The 21,310-nt window shown below is 42.9% G+C and overlaps 1 protein-coding gene across 1 annotated transcript in view; it reads left to right on the top strand.

The window, feature by feature from the left end:
* Window positions 1-11,576: 11,576 nt before the first annotated feature.
* Window positions 11,577-21,310, top strand: part of LOC137855324 (maestro heat-like repeat-containing protein family member 2B) — a 79,741-nt gene continuing 70,007 nt past the window's right edge. Inside the window, exon 1 of the mRNA XM_068679362.1 lies at window positions 11,577-11,735. The gene's annotated coding sequence lies outside the window, so the exon portion shown is untranslated. The remainder of the gene's footprint in view (window positions 11,736-21,310) is intronic.

Genomic DNA, 21,310 nt, shown 5'->3' with positions numbered 1-21,310 from the left:
TCAAGCTCCATGTGCAAACGGTACTGTTAGCTCCAGAAATGCTTCTGTGGCTTCTCGTGAAACACCTGTGTTCATAGTGAGAAAGCATTTTCCACCTGTTTTCCTGTTGCTGACACATACCTGTTTATTCACGCTTTTCTTCACAAACAATGTTTGCACAGAAGCATTTTAAAGCCCCCAAAATTGCTGCCTGTACAGCAAAGTTGGCAGGGAAGAATGCAGTAATTTGCGTGAAGCTAACGATGCACAGACTTCCCTCGTCCTTTAGCAAATCAGGAAGGAGAGAGGCTTGCTGTTTGTATTAGTTGGCGTGTGACAACTCAGCAGTAAGTACTTTGGCTCTGAGGAGGAGCAAAGCTAAAGCAGACGGTTGCCACAGCAGACTTTAAAACCTTGACAGGAGCCGATATGTGAGCTTGGGCTGCCAGAAGTACAGCACTTGTTGCTTGACACGTTAGGACAACAGCGTGTCACTCAACACCTCTGGAGTCCGAGTTTCAGTTTAACAGCTCCTAGTCAGGAACGGCTGGGACCAGCTTGCAAGCAGTTTCAGGACAGCTACCGTGTGGTTACATCCAGCTGTCAGAATTATCTCTGCTTTAAAAAGAAAAAAAAAAAAGGAAAAGAAAAAATAGCCAAATCTGCTGTTAGGCTGACAACTGTCTCTATAAGGCACTCTTGCAATTTCCGTAACCGTTCTGGGGACAGGGTCATACAGACAGATGTGACAAGGAGAGCTGTGGCATTTAACAGCCTGGGAAACAACACGGGCAGATTACCTGTAAGCTGTCAGCGTGCTTTGCCAGGCCTTCCTGCTGCAGAAGGCAACTCAGTTCAAACAAACACCTTCAAAAACGCTCTAAAATACGTCCCCTGGGTAGAAACAATACACCCCACTGTGTGGAGTACTCTAAATGGCTGAAGATGCTGCCTGTATGTAAAGGGAACACGAGGGAGGATTTAGCATCACATTTGCAATCCTCTAGGACTAGAAATCTGCCAGTGGAAAGGGAAAATCAACAGCTGCATAGTGGAGCCTGATGCAGTTACAGTTAGTTCTCCAAGCTGATGAGATACAGAATTTGTTTTCAGCAAGGAAGCTCTCCAGGAACCCTGGCTCACCTCTGCCACCTTGCAACAGGAGACCAAAGTGCCCACATTTGGAAGGACGCACGCCCTTCAGCCCACTTGCTAGGTGCCCTGTACAACTTTATTAAATAAGTGGCCCTTTGCCCTGTCTAAAAAGCGGTGAAATACAGCTTTGCTCTTCCTTTCCTGACCATCAGCTCTTTTTCCGTATGCCCAGCACCTCAAGCTGTCAGGCAGTTGGCAAGCCATGTAGTGCTGCAGATGTACCAGACATAATCCTGGTGCGATGCTTCTACCGCGCTGACTGGCAGGGATGAGCCGACGAGGGCTCCTCGCTGTGCATGCGTGACAGAGCCCCGCTGCACCCTCACATCCTCTGCCTTTTTCTCTTTCCAGAGCTGCAGACGACCACGGGCACCGCTGCCGTACAAAAGACCGTGCTCCAGTTTGCTTTCTGCTGTGACTTTCCACGGAGAGCAAGCCACGTACGAGCACCGCAGATGCTGTGTGAGAGCCCACCCGGTTTAGCAGTCTTTGTGCCAGAGCTCTTGGCACTCTGTCAGCCCCGAGAGGAACTGGCTGTGCCTGCAAGTCTCTTTACAGATAAAGAACCTGCTTTGCTGATGCTGTTGTCAATAAAAAGGAACCGGGGGTTTCATTCTGTTCTCCAAAAGCTGATTTTGCATGCAAAAGCACAACAGCTAAGAATGGACACTGAAAATAACTAGTAAAGGAACATGATCACAGTCCACTTTTTTTTTTTTTCTTTGCAGATTTAGCTGGTACAGAGCTCCCAGCTTCAAGGTGAACTGTTGGTGTATCCAGTTTTAGTAATAAAAAATGGCCTCGGGTTTCTAATAAGCATGTGAATTCACAGCATTTACAGCAAAGCAGACTGACCCCTGGTGTATGAATTAGGTTAAGCTAAGCATGGGACTACCTAACTGGAGGGAACCACAAGCTCAGCCTCAAAATATTTCTTTCAGAGGACTTCCTTGGCAGACTGACACCAATTTAAAATTAAACACTTAGTTCTTCAGCCAGAATAAAAATAAAAATTTAATGAATAGGGCCAAAAAAAAAAAAAAAAGTTTCTCTCAAAGTTTCTCCCAGAAAACATTTCTGTTTTCAGCTAGCTGTAGCACTGGAATAATATGAGATGTGCTCAGGGGTAAAGAAGAATCTGTGTCCAAAGAGGAAAATAGCAGCATTCTTGTATCTTCCTTTTGCACAGCCTACCAGTGTGCACTGATGACATTATCATTTTTGTTCTTACATGATTAACTAGTGCACCACAGCTTTTTAAAACACTCCTAAACAAAGGGAGAGGTTCTTTTACAAAGAGTAGAGGAGGCCCCTGGAACCCTACAGACAAACCCAGCGCATCCTGTGTTGTAGGGGAATATCACCAGCGGGATGCTGCACAGACCTGCCAGCCCCTGGGGTCAGGAGACAAACTGGGCTCCTCAGGCCCAAGTCTGAAGTCAGCACTGCTGAGATGCTGATAAAGAAGGAGTCAGGCATCTTCCCCTGCAAAATATTTAGGGGTTGCTTTAATAATGTGCTGTGTGTCACTACTGGGCAAGTTCTGAGCCAAAAGTTGGTCGGTTCGTACTTGATAATCTTTAGACTTCATGAGACAAAGTTTTCAGGTTTGATAGTTTCTCATGTGGAACTACTTTTTATAGCTGTCTGTTGAGAAATGCTACGCAAGAAGGCAAAATCTTCAGCAGCAGCATGTGCCTCATTTTCAGGAACTCTGTCAGCTTGGTCCCAGAGAAGCTGAAGTACAGTTTACATCTCTCCCTCCTGAAATCGAACAACGGGTAGCAACAATACGGGACAATATAAAAGTGCCAGTAAAGCATCTGTAGCTACTTACAACAACAGAACAAGCAGAAAGTCATTAGTAAGACTACTAAAACCCACAAATTAAATTATGTATTTCTCCCCTGAGGAAAATGGGAGATTGAGCATCGTAACTATTCCACAGGCAAAGACCATCTGGGCAGGATTTTGAAAATCATAGCGAGTGCGTTCATGTGGACTGGGCATTTGGCCAGAGGGAGCTTACCAAAAACTGGAGCCCTCAGGGGGCTCAAAGGCAGGTGACCTGGAGGCTGAGCAACAGGAGCAGCCAGAAGGAACTTGGTTTAGATTGAATAACACCAGCATGTTTGTGTCCTTGAGTAAAAGTGCCATGATAAAGCAGTTAAAAAGTAAATCTCTCAAAACCTAAAAAAAAAAAGATAGTAACGTTTTATGGGATAAAGAGTTTTTAATTCAGTTATTTTTAAAGCCCTCATTCAGCCTAGGAATGAATAAAACATTCCTGCTGCTCACACCATCCAGCACAGGATACTGCTTGCTGCACCCTTCCTACATAGTCAGTGGATAGGAGGCAAATCAAAGCCTCTAAACTGGTCATCTTCTCTTAATTGTCCTGGGAAAGAAACACTCTTTTCTTGTAATGTGGATTTGCATGCCTGTGGTTGAGCTCTCTGAATATCCCTCTAAACGTACAACATGAGAAATCCACAAGGAATAAAAGCTCTGCTTTCTGATCCACTTCAGTTAGTTCATGGCCTAAATTTGTGGATTTGCAAACTTCTCAGAAAAAGGATGCAAGGATCCCAAACTGTAGACAATCAGAAACTGTACCTGAGGTCTCATCTCCTAAAAAACTTGCCAGTATGAGAGGACTCCCCCCAGACTTAAGCCAAGTTACCACACTGCCACCACAAAGCAAAGGACAAGGCCGACAATCCAAAGTTAACAGTCAGACAAGGTTTGGGTTTGTTTGTTTGTTTTATCATGAAAACATCTGCATGCATCTCTATTAGCCTCAGCACATTTATTTCCATTGCTTAGTGGGTAACTGGGATCAAAAATCTGGTATTTCATTTTCAGCACATAGTTCTGTTAACAATAAATTCGTATATAAAATAAAAGCCTATTTTGAGAGATGATTTTTAAAGACGAATGTGTATGATTTTGTTTGCAAAGCAAATGGCTGGGTTAGGTTTAACTCATCTATATCAAAGGCTATGAGAGTTGCTGTATGAGAGACAAATACAATTATCTTTACCACAAGAATAAATGCATAATGAAGTCCTAGCCTTCCCTCTTTAAAGTAACACACTCCACAGTAAGCACGGATTTAGGCAAAGCAACGGTCCCTGGCCACACAGCACACGTTTAATGAAGTTACTCCTCAGCTGTTTGCTGCTGAACTGAACTGAGCCAAAATCGAGATGATCACTGAGTTTGTGAGCACTCCTAGCCCGTTACGTGGAAGCCTCCTCTGACAGAAAACGCTTTGCTGTTCCAATCTAAAAAGTTTGTCAGCTTATCGAGAGGACAACTGCTGTACCCCTCCACAGAGCAATTAGAGCAGAAGGCAATCACAGGAAGGAATTAAGAGGGATTTGTGGTCAGACCTCCCATTAGGATCGCTCAGACCAGATGGATTTGTACAAGCCCAGGATCTCTCCCTTTGCCTTGCCACGTCCTGGCCATCAACAGCCTTGGCATGGGTGCACTGAGAGAAAGCCAACAGCACTTGTGTGCCTTGCAATTAATAAGCAAGGTTTTAATTTACCTATAAAAAATATATTCTAAAAAGCTGATGAAAAGCCATTTTATTAACTAAACAAAGTATTTTCTCAGGGCTGAGTAAATGACCCCAAAATTACATAGTCCATCTGATCTCAGAAGGGAAGCCTTTTAGTTTCAGGGAAAAAAAAAATCAAGACTTTTTGCATGGAAAATCATGTCATTGGAACAGTATGCACTGCAAAATGGAGCTTTAATAGTCAATAAAGCCAGAAAAAGGCAGTGCTTGCTACCTCACAGCTAGCAGGTTTTCAAATTATGGAATTCATCTGTCACACTCCACTTAGCATATCTGTATCACTTCACTCAGTAATGCCACCATCAGATAGCTATTTTAATAGTAAAAGAGTAAATGAATAGTGTAAAGGGTAATAGAATGGGGGAAAAAAGAGACAAGACAATTAAATCAAGATCCTTTTTTTTTTTCTCTAACACTAAAGATTTTTCTTTAACTTGTCTTTAAATGGGGACGAATGTAAAAAAAAAAAAGGGGGGGGGTCTTATTTAACAAGGTGATTCACTTGATACAGGAGGAATCTTCAAGGTTATTTCAGGGGCAGATGTCCAGTGGTGCTTGCACTGCAGAAGTGCAAGTGGACATGGAGGATTTCACTGCATGGACAAATGATTTGCAGAAAGCAAACTGTGATCTGATCTTCAGAGGGACTTAGGACTTGTCCCTATAACTCAGAGCCTGCACCTTTACAGCCTTTTTTCTCTGTGGCAGATGACAAGCAGTGGTCTTTGGACAGCCTTCAAGGTCTAAGCTGTAAACTCTCAAGCCCCTCTGAGCAGGCTGGCTGTGCACACACTGCCTCCTGCCCGGGCTGTGATGGAGCCAACTTAGTCCTTGGAGTCTCTGCAGCAGAAGCAGTTGAATATGCAAACTGGCAGGAGCCTCAGGCAGTTCTCCAAATGTGCATCCACATGTTCTCCCCTTCCCCAAATGCTTATATCACACCGGACAGGAAAAACACCTTTCTTGAGGAGAAGGTGCAGAAATGGGGATTAAGCATGCAGGAGGATCCTTTGCTGGGTAAAACACCTTGCTTGCTTTGCCTGTTTTCATGGTGGCTGGCTTACAAGAGCAGCACAGACCACAGCCACCCTGCTTAGTACCAAGGAGGTACCCAACCTTGCGCTCCAAGCTGGGGAACAAGCATGCAAGCCAGCTTTACTACTGAAAAAGTGAAAAGGTGGGCTCTCCTCACCCCACCATTCACATTTTGTTGGCACAGCTGAAACCATCAGGAGGCTTTGCACTGAAAAGCTGAGTTGAGTTTCCCTCAGTTCCTTTGGTTCCAGCGCTCACTTTGGCAGGAGAGGCAGCACAAAATGCTGCCCCAGCCTGAAAACAGAGCTGCAACATTTCATGTTTTGTTTTTAACCTGCCCTCAGGTGAGCATTCCCACACCATGCAATGCGTGGGGGCTCAGGGAGTGAGGGTGACAAAGAAAGAAGCATTCAGATAATTATTTCTAAGGTAAAGCCCTAACAACCCCTGTTATGTGTAGCCTACACATAAAATCCGCAGTGCCACATTTACTAACCAGCCTAGTAGAAAAGACTCCTTGTATCTTCTTTACATCTTCCCGTGCCTTTTCATAAAATAAACTGCACCTATTGCACAAGAGATTATCTGAATTTTTCAGAAGATCTTCTGTTCATTATTTAGTAGAACAAGAGAGCATACATTTGGGGAATATAAAAATGTTTTATTCACTATCTTCAGCTGACTCTTATTTTTCCTCTACCCCGGTAATAGAGTTAATACATTTGTATGCGTTCTCAATGTGGTATTTCACATTCCACCTGCAGATGTATCTTTTTGTCTTTGAAACATCTATGAAATGCATTAAATAATCACCGTAAGCCATCTTTTGTTGATAACTTTATCATTTTACTGCCCTGAATTATTCATACAAATCCAACATCATATTACTATATCATTACAGGAAAGCAATTAAAGTAGACTGTATGATTTGGAGAAAATGGAAACACCTCTATTCTGTCGCACATAGCAGGTACTCTCCGTTCCCTGCTCTGGTCAGTGTCAGAAAATATTGGTCAGAAGTTTGCAGATGTATTTGGGGTGGAGGTAAGGGGAATTGTTTTTTTCAGAAGTGGTACACAGTCGGCATGGCACAGTCTGTCTCCAGTGAAGCTCACAGCTCCTGCCTGCTGCAAGGCATCTGCAGGTCTCAGATGGCAGCTCACAAAATCCCAGCTTCTTCCCGGCAGAGGGAAGTGGCCGATGTTAAAAATGTGGCCACTGGATTTAGGTGGCTTAACACCTCTGCAGTGTTTTCATGTACCTGTGAACGCCACTGATCCTTTAATACCAGCCTGTAAATTGAAGTCTACATTGTGACTTACTTTATGGAAGAATACTCGTCAATCTGAGCACCAATCTACTTGCATTTGTTTGAAATTTGTGTTTCTTTCACAGGGTGCTCTTTATACAAGAAAAGAGTACTCAATACGTGTCTGTTTTGTTTGTTTGTTTTGTTTTATTTTCAACAACTCAGGGTGCACTGAAAAAAATCAATGGCCGCTCTAGAATACATATTGAAGTCATGGATTTTGCTGACTTAAAGAAATCAAGACAGAGAAGTGGGAAATCTGCAGAATTGGTACAGTATTTGTGTTTAGACCAGGTTCAATGCAAACATCCCAGAGGAAACAGGAATTGCCCCACACTGCCTCATACAGCCAGTCATAAAAAATCAATCCCACTGATGAAGGGCACTAGCAGAAAATGGAAGTACTCCACAGGAAAACATCTCATAAAGGCTCAACTTCAAAAGATTTTGCTATTAGAAAGCATAAATACATTAAAATTCTACATATATATATATTTCAGTGGTTCAAGTAACAAATTATTCTTTGTACTAGAAACACCAAAGAAGTTAATGAAACATTTTCTTACTCTGTAGAGACCTATTTTAGGTAATAACCATAAAACTGGAAAAAAAAAGAAAAAAAAAAGAAAAAGAAAAAAAAACTTTTTGTTTGAAGTGCCAAATCACATTTTAAAAAAAGAATGCACACAGGAATCCCTTCTCTGCCCCTCTCCCCTACATCAGCAACAGTACCTTTTCTAGAGATGATAAGGTGGGACCACAGAACACATGGAGATTGAGTAGCCAAGTGAAAATAAATAATAATATAATAATATAATTAAACCTGGACTTAAAAAAAAAAAAAAGGTTCTAACAACTCACTGTCTCTGTCATTTGCACAATGAAGCACTGGTGGTCAAATAGGCACTTATTCACATTCAGCAACACAGAGCATAAAATAGCATAAAATAAACCAGGGAGTTGGCAGGTTAGCTGAACGTAACATGCTGGGTAATTTATTATACACAGCTCCCTAATGAGCTGTGAAATAAATTCAGATTTGGCCATTTTAGCAAATTCAGAATAATCTCCATTTCTCAAATATCTGAGCTAATGATTCACAGTTTGTTCACAAATGGAAATGTCACTCCCCTGGTCTGTTGCTACTGGTTTTAATGTCAAGGGAGCAGTAGCAATTCTGTAGCTCTTCTTTGCACTGTAGGGATGCCTAAACGCTTCAGCCAAGCTCAGCCTTCCTTCCTGACAGGACAGCACAGACTCTTCACAATGTCTTCACTGCAAAGTAGACATTTTCTAAGACAGATCTGAAAACATCTTTTGATCTGAGAACTTTGGCAAAGGCTATCCTACCTGTTTGTTTTTTTTCACATACTGATTTCATTGCCACTTTTTAACCAGAAAACTCGTTACTATCTGTTTTGTGCTTGGGTTTTGGGGGTTGGATTTTTATATATATTTTTTTCAGAAGAGAAAGGAGCAGTTACACATGAGCAAAGGTAGCAAAAACATATGGATACTTGCTTATGGTTCTCAAAAATACATGGCATAAAACCGTTCTTTGGCTTAGATGCACGTATTATTTGTAATAACTATAGGGAAGTATTAAATGTGATGAGCCCAAGACTGCTAACCCTCAGCTGGCTCAGCCCCACGTTAACTGTAAATTCATATGCCACAAACACACAAACCTCTCTTGACCTGCAGGATATTTGTATTCCATCACACCCCATTTTAAAAGTCTCAGGCAAAGGTGATTTTGCAGATTACCATATTTCATTAGCAAGAATCTTTCTGGATACTCATTTACAATTTTCTTTTCCTTAATTAAGTCCAACTACTTCTGGTTACACCTTTGTGTGCTTCATTAAATCATTTCATTTCCTCCTTGGTATTTAACAGCCTTTGGTTATTTGCAGACTGCTGAGCTCCATTCTCACCCTTTGGGTTGGCTAGTGGCCAAAACTAAACTAGCTAGCTCAGATCCTCAGATGGCATAAATCACTTTAGTACTTTTAATCTTCTCATACTGTACAAGTCGCTCATTCCAAGTCAATGATCTGCTCATCAATTTCTTTCTCTGTCAGCTCTGACCTCTGCCCACTGATAACACAAGGCCCAGACTCAGCACGGCATTCGAGAGATGACTGCAACAGAGTATTTCTGTACAGGCAGCTCTGAATGGCACTGCCTTTTCTAAATGGGTTGCAAACCAATGATGTCTAATCCTAGATGCTATCAGCTCTGTCTCTTTCAAGATTTTCTTCTCTTAAGGTTTGGTAAGTTTTCAATAAACTCACTGGGAAAAAAAAAGAAAAAAAAGTAACTTATTTACACATACAGTTTTGTAATTTCTCCTTGATTCAATATATTTGTCTTTCTCGTAGAACATACTGATCGGACAGGGAGTAATGTCTCTAAACTAAAAGAAGGCAGATTTAGATTAGGTGTTAGGAGGAAATTCTTCACTCAGAGGGTGTTGAGGCACAGGCTGCCCAGAGAAGCTGTGGATATCCCTTCCCTGGAATTGTTCAAGGCCAGTCTGGATGGGGCTTTGAGCACCCTGGTCTGGGTGTTTTGCACAACACATTGGTCTGGGCTGCAGTTTGAAACTACCCAGCAAACTTTTCAACTCATGAAACACAGAGAAAAGAACATTTTCTATTAGAGAACTCTTCCTTCCTGAGCAGGATTTTCCCTTCTTTTCCCCCAGCTTTGCTTGGTTTAATTCTGCTGCTCACAGTAACATGCAACAACATGGCCACAGGACTGAGTGCCTCCTAAACCATCCTGTGCAGTAAATCAGACCTGCAGAGATTTTAATTATGAACCTTGTAAGGCTGGAGGTTTTTGAGGTTTCCTGGAAAGGTCAGCCTCTTGGAGTAGAGAGGTTACGTGAGCATATCAGCTTTCATTACCAGAAAGTTTAAGCTTCTCATCTTTGAAGCCCAAAGCATGATGATCTTAATGTCAGTGTTGGCAAGGCTGGCACTGTCTATCTTAGCAGAGAAAAGCTGCAAGATCCTGGAAAGATGCTTAATTTTACATGTGACCCATTCCAATGGGAATCCAAAGATGAAAATTTTCACCCATGCAAAGAATTCTTGCCGTGACGGGCAATCAGATGTGCCACAAAGGATTGGTCTCACCCCAACTTGCTTCCCCTGCCAGTCCAAATATTTTTAATGCTTTTCTCTTTCCGACCACAATCCATACCCATCCATACGCATACACTCCTTTCTTGACATCTTTACTTCTGCAATCCCATAACTAACCCAAGAGTCAATACAGAAGCTCTAAAGTGTGCACTTCTGAGGGAGGGATTGTGGTTTTATACTGTGCCTCAGCTTCTGCCAGCAGCTAGCTTCTCACTCAGGTAACCCCTGTGAAAGCCTCAGGCAGCTACATGGGTGGTAAAAGCAAAGGGATCCCAACACAATTTAGGGTTGGTGGTCCAGTGCCTGTAACACTGGTGCTGCTTTCTCAGCTGGGGTTCCCAGTTTCTGCCCCAGCACACATAAATATTATGGTAGGCCAGTGACACGGAAATAAGCTCTTTGCCTTCAGTTTTAGAGAAGTTTTATCTCAAGACCTTATCTAATTGGGATGCAGTCACTTCAAAAAGCTTTGAGAAGGCATTATCAACAGCATCCCGCAATGCCTGTTTTAATTAAGCTGTGTTGAACCACCTGCACTTTGAGCTTCTTATGCCTTTGTTTGCTGGGTATGAATCATCTTCGTCATTTGTGATTTCATTCTTTCACTGATGGAAAAGATAGCAGGAAAGGATTCCTCAGCATTGATTAACTAAGCCCTCACCCCATTGCCCTTGGTAAGTTTAAAGAGAACTGGAGGTTATAATCATCTTTATCACTGCACGTTGCACAGCCACGCGTTTTTTCCATCTTTCATTTTATCACATCATGACTTTGCACTTAAAGGAGCTCTGCTAAAGCAACCATCCCCTCTCACTGAATCCCCCTTCACTGAACCTGGTTTTATAAAAGTGCTTACTGTGGTCTGGAGAACATAACATTAATCATTAATAAATCTCTGTGCCGTCCCACGCTGCCTGCCTGGCCTGGGGCTGCTCAGGTTGGGTTACAGGCACAGCAGGACCATGCCTGTTCCGAAGGCCGGTGAATCCCACAGGCCTGGCTTTGTTCTTTGAGGACAGCGCTGACGGCAAAGGCCTGAGCCTGCAAAAGCACTTCAGAGCCAGCAAGGTGCACGAGGGAAAGGAACAGAGCAGAGTCTTTCAGGGCAAATTGCAAAAGAGACCGCTCAGGAGTTTCAGAAATAGCCCTTCCCTCGGACTCAGAGGCATAGACCCAAGTGCAACAGCCAACTTAGCTCAACCGCTACAGACTTTATCTGGGATGAGCACAGCTGTGTGATTACAACTTTCAGAACAAGTAAAACTCTTTTGAAAGAGCAAATACTTCAATGACCAGAGTCCGCTATCTCTCAAGGGCATGTGGAGGACCAGTGGTAATATCCTTGCCATAAATTTAGCCTAACAAGAGCCAGCTGGCAAGGCAGGAGGGTGATAAAAGACCCTAACTGCCCTCATCAGCCTTTCCTGGGACCTACTTGCAGGCTCCACCCATGGCCTAATGGAAGCCTGGAGAGGTCTGGGCCCTTCCCTTCTTCCTGGGAGCTGTGTTGCAGGTAAATTGGGTCCTGCCCTTTTGCTCTCTGGGTTTCTGAGCTTGATGTAGGAGCTGTTTCATCTGTGCATGTCTGCCTGATGGTCTCTGGAGTGCTGCTGGGACTTGATACTGCTACCAGCCCTGCCCTTCTTGCCAGCATGACCATGCCGGTGAAGCTGCTGCCCTGCTTGCTCTGTGGGTCTCTGTGTTCCCTGCTTGTCCTACTGGGTGAAGCAGCCCTGGTTTTCCTTCACCTGGCTGCTGGCCTCCTGACTCCAAAGCACTGTGTGCTCTGACGGCTGGATAAAAGCTCTGCATCCCTGGGGCAAGGGCCTGCCCAAAGACCTGTTCTAGTGTGTGTGGCATAATGTCCCTTGCAGGGCAGTGTGTGTGAAAGTCCAAAAAAATGTACCTGGGAAATGCATTAGGCAGAGCAACATAAAGGTACAGGATGCCACTTAGGGCTTCTGTGTTGTCTGTTAGAGAGAGTTCGGTTGCTTTGTGAGAGCTCCTAGCCCCAATGTGAGGACCTGGCAGTCCCTGGACTGCAAGATGGCAGAGCAGGGGCTTTAAGAGAAGCCACCGATGCTGAAAAGGATTTGGATAGCTGTACATTTTTGGAGAAGAGAAAGCTGTTTAAATGAAGGTCTTGTTCTGTTTATGTGCTGATATTCCTCTCTAGGGAAGGCTACTGATGGGAAAATGTTTTTTTGGAAGGTTTGAAAACCTCTGTTTTTGTGTTCTTCCTTGTGTTTAGCTTGTTTTAGGGATACTGAGATGGTCTGTAGGATCTGATGGAGCACTGCTTCCATCTCCTGGTCTCAGAAAGCAAGCTGGAATTTGACTAAGATTTTATTGTCACTATGAAGCTCACCAAGCCTCCTCCTCTTTCTAAGCAGGAAAGCAGAGGAAAAAGGAATTATAAAGAACAAATACATGGACTGTGTTTTTTTTTTTTCCAGAGTTTAAAGGTGAAGTTGTACAAAGATCTTAAACTAATTAAGCTGTCCGTGTGATATTTGGTTATCTTGGATCCTAAGAGAAAAATTGATTTCTGTTGCACTGAATTGAATTACATCTTCATACTGATTGACAAAAGCAGACTTTGAATCACCAAATAACTTGAGTTGGAAAGGACCTACCACAATCATTAAGTCCAAGTCCTGACTCCCCAAAGGACCACCCAAAATCAAACCACGCGTCTGAAAGCGTTGTCCTAGCATTTCTTGAACTCCAGCAGGCTTGCTGCCATGACTACTTCCCTTGGGAGCCTGTCCCAGCACCTGACCACCCTCTGGGTGCAGACCCTGTCCCTAACCCCCAGCCTCACCCTCCCCTATCCAAGCTCCATGCTGTTCCCTCGGGTCCTGTCACTGTCCCCAGAGAGCAGAGCTCAGCGCCTGCCCCTCCGCTCCCCTCGTGAGGGAGCTGCAGGCTGCCATGAGGCCTCCCCTCAGCCTGCTCTGCTCGGGGCTGAACAAACCAAGGGGCCTCAGCCTCTCCTCATACATCTTCCCCTTTAGACCCTTCACCATCTTTGTAGCCCTCCTCAGTCTCTGGAGAGTGTGGACACTCTCCAGCAGTTTTTTCTTAAATTGTGGTGCCCAGAACTGCACGCAGTACTCAAGCTGAGACCGCACCAGCACAGAGCAGACAGGGACAATCCCTTCCCTTGATCAACTAGCAATGCCATGCTTGGTGCACTACAAGGCATGGTTGGCTCTTTAGACTGCCAGGGCACACTGCTGGCTCATATCTAGCTTGCTCTCCTGCCTCGTTTTCCAGTCTGTACGTGTAGCCAGGCTTGCCTGTTCCAGGAGGTGAATCCAGCACTTGGCGCTTGTTGAACTTCGTGTTGTTGGTGATAGTGCATCTCTTTAATTTGTCAAGATCTCTCTGCAAGGTCTCTCTACCCTTGATGGAGTGAATAGCTTCTCCAAATTTAGTGACATGCGGAAACTTATTTAGTATACCTTCAATGCCTACATCCAAGTGATTTAAGAAAGCATTAAAAAGGCCCTGTAATGGAGTCCTACACTGGCTGGTTTCCAGCCTGATGTAACCCCACTTGCTATAACCCTTTGAGTCCAACCCATCAACCAATTGTTCACCCACCATATCATGTATTTCTTTAGCTGTATGCTGGACACTTTATCCAGAAGGATACTGTGAGAAATGGTAGCAAAATCTTTGCTTAAATCCAGAAAGATTACATCAACTGGCTTCCCTTGGTCAACTAAGTTGGTAACCTTGTTATAAACAGCAGGCTGACCATGTGTCAGCCATGTGCTCTTGTGGCCAGGAAGGCCAACGATATCCTGGGGTGCATACATAGTGTTGCCAGCAGGTCAAGAGAGGTGATCCTCCTCCTTTGCTCAGCCCTGGTGAGGCCACACCTGAAGCACTATGTCCAGTACTGGGCTCCGTGATACAACAGGGACAAGGAGCTACTGGAGTGAGCTCAGAGGGCTATGAAGATGACTTGGGGACTGGAATGCCTGTTGTACAAGGACAGGCTGAGAGAGCTGGGCCTGTTTAGTATTGAGAAGAGAAGACTGAGGGGAGACCTCACCAATATTTATAAATATCTGAGGGGAGGGTGTCGAGAGGATGGAGCAGGTCTTTTTTCAGTTGTGCCCAGCGAGAGGATGAGAGGCAACAGGCACAAGATGAAGCACAGGAGGTTCTGGCTGAATATGAGGGGGCACTTCCTTACTGTGAGGGTGACAGAGCACAGGGACAGGCTGCCCAGAAAGGTCGTGGAGTCTCCTTCTCTGGAGATATTCAAAACCTGCCTGGATACCATCCTGCACAATGTGCTCTAGGTGATCCTGCTTGGCAGGGGGGTTGGACCAGCTGATCTTCCAAGGTCCCTTCCAACCTTGGCCATTCTGTGATGAAAGGAAATTAAGTTTGTTAAACAGGACCTTCCTCTCATGAACCCGTGTTGACTGTGACCAATGACTGCACTGTCTTTCAGGTGTTTTGTGTTGTTTTTGCTTCTACTCGTCTTGCCAAAGTAACCATTCTCTCACTTTAGTTCTTCAAACTATGCCGCTGAACTACTGAATGATGCTATTTTAGCACTGTATGGTTGAACAAACATTTCGTCTGAAAGGTCTTATGTGAATATCACATCTTTTTCAACTAACTGGAGTTTTAGACTTTATTTTTCCTAAGCAAAAGAGTATTCTTAACATCTACAAAATTATGTAGTGCTGTTATCAGCTTTCAGGTGTGGAAACTCTGTGTGAGGGGGTGAATGCAAGTAACAAAAACTTGCTTCCTTCCTTAACTGCAATTACTTTTAAAAACACAGCTGCTGACTGGAAACCAAGCACTCATGCTCTGGAGACTGTCAGCTGTTCAAAAACTGTGTTTCTGCACACTTACATTGGTGATTTTAGGTACTGCTCAAAACCTGTGGTAGCACTCATACCATTTGCTGAGAGACAAGCCTGAGCTCAGGGGTTGCCTGGTTTACATTTTAGCATGTGCCAAAGGAAGCCCCTTTCCTTATGCAGGTGTACTCAGCCAGTGACAAACACATGTTCAAGTTGCATGGCTCCTTGCTGCTTCTAACACTCCCAGATGACACAAAACAGCCAGCTTTGGGAAGATGAGCATTCGTCTCCTAGATGGACTCATGTCAGCTGCAAGAAGGTGGCTATGTTGCAAGGGTCCAATGGCCAGCAGTGGGACATGGATATTGTGCACATAGGGGGCAACAACTGCTTTAGCCCCCTCGCTGGCCTAATATACTAATTTATTTTTCCTGAGTTGCTCACTCAGCCTCAAAATTTGAGATGCTGTTAAAGAGTAGAATCCCAGCTATTCTTCCTTATAAGTGAGATCCTCAGTCTCTGGAAGCTAGCTCTACTGACAGTCCATATTATTGCTCCAGCACAAAGGGAGAGGATGCTTGTATCTGTGGGTGAAGTTGCCAGTATCAGGACAAGGAAAGGGGAGGATGCAGTACACTGCTCTGAAGTGAACCAGGAAGATGGTCCTAGCAGAATGGAGAAGCACTGGAATATTTCTGGATGATACTAAAACTGCTTTCCTACTGTGAGAGAACTTCTTTTTGACTTGAGGGGAGAGGGAATATAGAGTGATCTGGAAAAGCTATCTTGCTATCTTGATGTACTTTTGTAATGGATTATTTTGTCTTGACCTTTAAAGACCAGTTTGAGAATCCCCTTTCTTCCTATGGAACACAAGTACAGTTGGAAGAGCACTTGAAGTTGCCCAAGGTTTCTGGTTGGAATAACTTTCCAGACGCCTGACTCTTTCCACTCATTCATGCTTCTTTTGGATTCCTAGTGATCTCGGTAATGGAAATTGCATGTGGCATGTCTTTCACACTCATGGGTTTATCAAGGTAAAGCTGACAAGTTCTCTTTTCCCAGCCTTTGACTCTGCATAACAACATGTAGTAAGTCTTAGCCACTTCCAGACAGACGACTACTTCTGTTTCCCACAAGGCTTGGGATGCTTTGTTACACTGATAAAGTGCCTGTCAGAGTGCTGGGGTTAAGTGCTGTTCAAAATACACTAAAAGTAACGGGGAAGCGGCACAAGAAATTATGATGAGAGGGAGAAAGCACTGCTAGGAGCTTGGTCACCTTATGGGGAGAACTGCACAATGGACAAGCTCTGCACAAATGCACCCATTTTTCTTCTATCAGTCATGTGCTGTGCCTATATGCTTTCCAGAGTTACATACCTTTTCCAAGCACTGTGAACAATTTGGTTAGGCAAATCTGTGCCCAAGTACTTCACGTGAGAACCATAATATAGTATGTAAGGATTTCCTAACCTGAGAGAAAGTGTAAGGTCATGTCTTCATTACCCCCCCACCCTGCATTTTGCACTGAGCAGCAAAGAAGCATCCATCCCTACAGTTCTGTGCTTCATGGAAGGCCTGCTGCATGTCAATAGGAAGGAAGTAATACTGTCCCCTGACAAAATGTTGTTAGAGTAACTCCTTAATTACCACTAGGGACAGCATCTGTGCTATGGAAAGTGCATTAAATTCATCTCATCTTTGTGTATTCTTTGCATGGTCTTCATTTAATAGGTACTACAGTAAAAGCATCACTTTGAGAAAGAACCTCTTAAACAGTTACATTATGTAAAGCTCAGCTAAACACCATTCTACTTATTTAAAGTACTGTTAGCAGAGCAGGAAGGTTAACAGGCTGTATCAATTTGCAGGCTGTTCACTTCAAAACAACAAAAAAAAATCCCTTTATTTTATGGAAGCTAAAGTAAATGCTCCCTTAGACACATCTGAAAAAAATCTCCTACTTTGACTAGGTATTATGACAAAGACTTCACAGCTTCTTATTTGCTTCATTCTCTCCACTTTGTGTGGTTGACCTGGCTTCAGGTGGGAAAGAGTTAATTCTATTCATAGTGGCTGGTATGTGCTGTGTTTTGAATTCAGTGTGTCATCAGTATTATTTTCCTTCTAAAGTTTTAGTTGTTGCAGAGCAGTGTCAAGGATTGACCAGGGTGGGACAACTGGTGCTTGGCTGGACATAGGGTGGTAGGTGGTGAGCAATCACATTGTGCATCACTTGTTTTATGTATTATTATCATTATTTTCTCTTCCTTTTCTGTTCTATGTTGTATATTATATATAATTATAATATGGAATTATATAATTATTTATATCATATGTCTATCTCAAACCATGAGTTTTACCTTTTTTTTTTCCCCCAATTCTCTCCCCCAGCCCACTGTGGGTCAGGGGGATTGAGCAAACAGCTGTGTGGTACTTAGCTGCCTGCCAGCTTAAACCACAACAGTAGTTTAGATCAAATCAGTGTAAAGGTATTTCCTTTGTTAGTGGAAATATTCCTAGTTTCTTTTCACATAGCAACAAAAAATTCTACTTTGTAAGAGTAAAAGCTTCTAAGACCCATTTGTAAATGTCAGATATGTGCAGATGGTGTTGACAAACATAAGTACGCAAGGATAAGGAGAAAAGGCAGAAAGGCCAGGCTAACAATACCAAAATAGCCTTCAAAGATCAAGAGGTTGAGGCTGAGACAGATGAATAACAGTGAAAGTACAAGCTGCTGATGCAAAACTAGGAGAGAAATGATGGCTACAGAGATGTTAGTGACCCTCTTCTAAATTCACCAGCTTACACGGTGTCTTAGAGTAGATTCAACTTACAATGTGTTGCTTTCATTCTCATGCCAATATTAGACACAGGGCAGAAGTGGCTACTGAGTTTTTGGATGTGGTATAGGGAGGATGGTCACAGAGCAAAGCAAGCAATCTGCTTCTGTTGCAAACTATCCTCCAACCCACCACAGAACATGCTCTTGCACTGCTCAGCCAGCTGCAGAAGTAGTACTCAAGGACTAAATTTCCACTTCATATAATTGAGGAAGGCTGTAGGGCTTTACTGCTATCATTGTTTAGCAGTTATTTTTGCTAAAGCTGTAATTATCACTGCCAATGCAATTCACTGGGTAATGGAGGAAGTCAGGGAAGTATATGCTTCAAAAACTCTCAGGTGCTACCTGATAATGACATTTATTTATGATGCTCCCACTCTGTTCCTCTTTTGTTGCATGCATATCATGTTCCAGTCGGGATTAAAAACATCTGTTCACCCTGATTTAGACTAACCCATCTTTATCTGTGTATTTGAAGGAGTAGTGAATGAGTGTGGGAGAAGGGGAGAGTCAAAAATTAAATGAGGATAGTTACAGAACAAAGGTAAGCACTCGCTAATTTTGCTAATTCAGCCATCTGGAGAACCAATGAAGTAACAGGAAGGGATCAGACAGTTACAGGCAGGTAAGATTATGTTACTAACTGCATTTTGGATCATGTAAAGTTAAAACAGAAATGCTTGTGGGACTTAGGCCTTGGTAAATCTAGGGGTCATTTGGTACCCAGTTGCTTATATCGCTTCCAGTAACGTTCTCATCTGGAACTCTGATCCGAGCCCTTGAATAGAAGATGCTCCTAAGACAGTCAAGCACCCTCTGCAAATTTCACCCCATTCTCTAAAAACTTTTCACTTAAGAGCCCAGTCAGTTACAATTTCCATTAAAAGTCTGTGTATAAAGAGCTAATGCATGTTTTAATACATTCTCTATGAAGTCAAAAAATCCAATGGACCAGCAAGTTGTTTCTACCTCTGGCTTATAACCATCCGCAGTATTCACTCATGTATTTACAACTACCTAGAGTTAAGTAGCATATGTAGTAACAACACATACTCATTTATTAACCTCATATAACCCCCTTGAGAATATTTCTTTGATATGAAGTTGGATCATAATTCATATCCTCTGACCAATAAAATGAATTTCCATTTTCTCTCTAGCCAAACAGAAGGTATCCTTGTATAGTTTTGGTAGGAATTTACTGCATTGCTGCTTTTGAACCAAAAGGACAGAAGAAATCCCTGAGCAATGCATGAACATATGCACTGAACAAAGCTGCTGTAAACATTCTTATAAAGAGGAAAGGAAAATCTGCAACCCTTGAAAAGGGCTCAGTAAGGTAAAAACAAGTTTGTTACCAAACTTGCTGAAAGAATGAAAAAGTAATGAGTTACCCATGCAATATCTGGGATTAAATTTGCAAAATACAGGGCTTTCTTGGTATAATTATTTTGTTTGCCCTGCTTATTTCCACTCAATACTACAGCGTTAGATTCATTTAATCAATTAAACAGGTACATTCATCATGCAAAACAAATTAAGTAGAACAACTTTGGACAGGATTTGCTTGTTGATTTCTGCTGACTTCAGGCTGCTGTGTGCTTAGGCAAGTGTGCCATCAAGTGGTGCAGCAAGAAAACTTGGCAAAGAATGGATCCTCTAGCTTAAGCCTATTAAATACAGGAAACTTGGTGTTTCCTTGAGTGTTACTTTTCAAGTGTAAATAACAAGGGACAAATATTGACACGCCACCATAACACTACAAAGGAAGACCTCTGTGGCTGTTGATACCAGGCAGGTAGCTACAGGGGCATTTTTTTTTTTTTTTTAATTCTGCAGGCTTTAAGGATTTTATAACTGGCTTATATAAAACCTTTTTCAAAACCTGGCCAAGTTGTAAATTATTATACAGCGTGGTTTATATCCCACATTACAAGAACAGCTTTTGAATGACCCTTGTAAGTAACTGATAATCAGCAGGGCTTCTTCAGACAGAAGATGCTGATTTCATTGCAGGTCAATTCAGCCAGGAAGGGCAACTGCCACTCTCATCTGGGACCTGCAGGTAGTGCAGGTGCTGTGAGTCTGCCTGGTTAGTAATGTACCTGTTCACCTACGTGGGCATAACATGAGATTGTTCATTCTCCATACATTGCTTCCAGCCATGCTGGAGCTGATAAATTAGGAATGTCCAGTTAGGGTGAGGGATGCAAAGGGGCTATTTTCAGGCATTTATTAAGGACCTACATGCCACTCCTTCCATCACCAAACTGCCTCATCACCTCAAACTTTAATATATCAATGAGGGAATGTTTTACTGTTATTTACGTTCTCTGCCCCTGAACATCTTTACAGATATGATCCTAGGCAGTTTGCCTCTGAGCATACAGTAAGTCAGCACCAGTGCACAAAACGACTGTTTCCCCAGCCCTAGGTGAGTGGAGGATGGTAAGACGAATAGCAGCATCAAGCAGACCTGGTACTACTTAAACTAGCTTGGCATACATAAGCTTTTAGCTGATATGTATATACATGCATACATACACTCAGTGCTTATGAGTTACCACTGCATTTTCTGTTCTGGCAAGCTGAGTACCAGATATTATCCTGTGCAGAAGTACTACTGGCAATTGCACTTGTTCAAGATTTTTACAGCATTTGTATGATGCAGCTGAGATAAATGTGGCACAAGTTTCATTGATTTCTTTTTGGTCTATCTTAATTAAAACTTTCCAGTATTTGCTGAGTGAAACAGAAAAACTCTGAGGAAGAGTAAGCATCCAGCACTTCAGTACAACCTTGCACCAAGAATAACAAGTCATCTTTGTTAACACTTAGGTAGAGTCCTTGAAACATCTGGGACAAAGTTACCTTTCAAACACTGAGTTTTTCTTATGGTTACCTTCAACTCTATTCCCAAACAAGTTTTTCTTTGCATTATGCCTGATGCCTAACACATCTCAACACTGCCTGCTGCCTTGATGGGAAAAGGTAATGTAACTGTGTTATGTAGTGCAACTCCGAGAGAAAGTGTGTGCTTATTGGGTAACCACAGCCATGTTAAAGCAGACAACTGAAGTGACAGAATAGAGGAATGCCAAGGAAAGAGAGCAGTATGAGTAAGAACAATACAACCAATAACTGTTTAGAGAGTATCAGTCATCTGTGGTTAGCAACATGTAGGTGTTTGAATGAGGACCACAATGATGTATACCCCAAAAGCTGACAAAACAAAGCTCCTTTCCAAAGCAGCTTGTTCTCACTGTCAAAAGAATTAGGAAACATCAAGGTTTTTTTATCTCACTAATTGTGAAGACTTAGATTTCATACAGTTACCCCTGGCCAGCTGAGCTGTGTGTGTCTTCTCACCCACAGCTAACCTCCCCTGGAAAAAAGGTCA

Source organism: Anas acuta, chromosome 4 (assembly GCF_963932015.1).
Source record: "Anas acuta chromosome 4, bAnaAcu1.1, whole genome shotgun sequence".
Lineage (NCBI taxonomy): Eukaryota > Metazoa > Chordata > Aves > Anseriformes > Anatidae > Anas > Anas acuta.
This window is presented reverse-complemented; position numbering and strand designations above follow the sequence as displayed.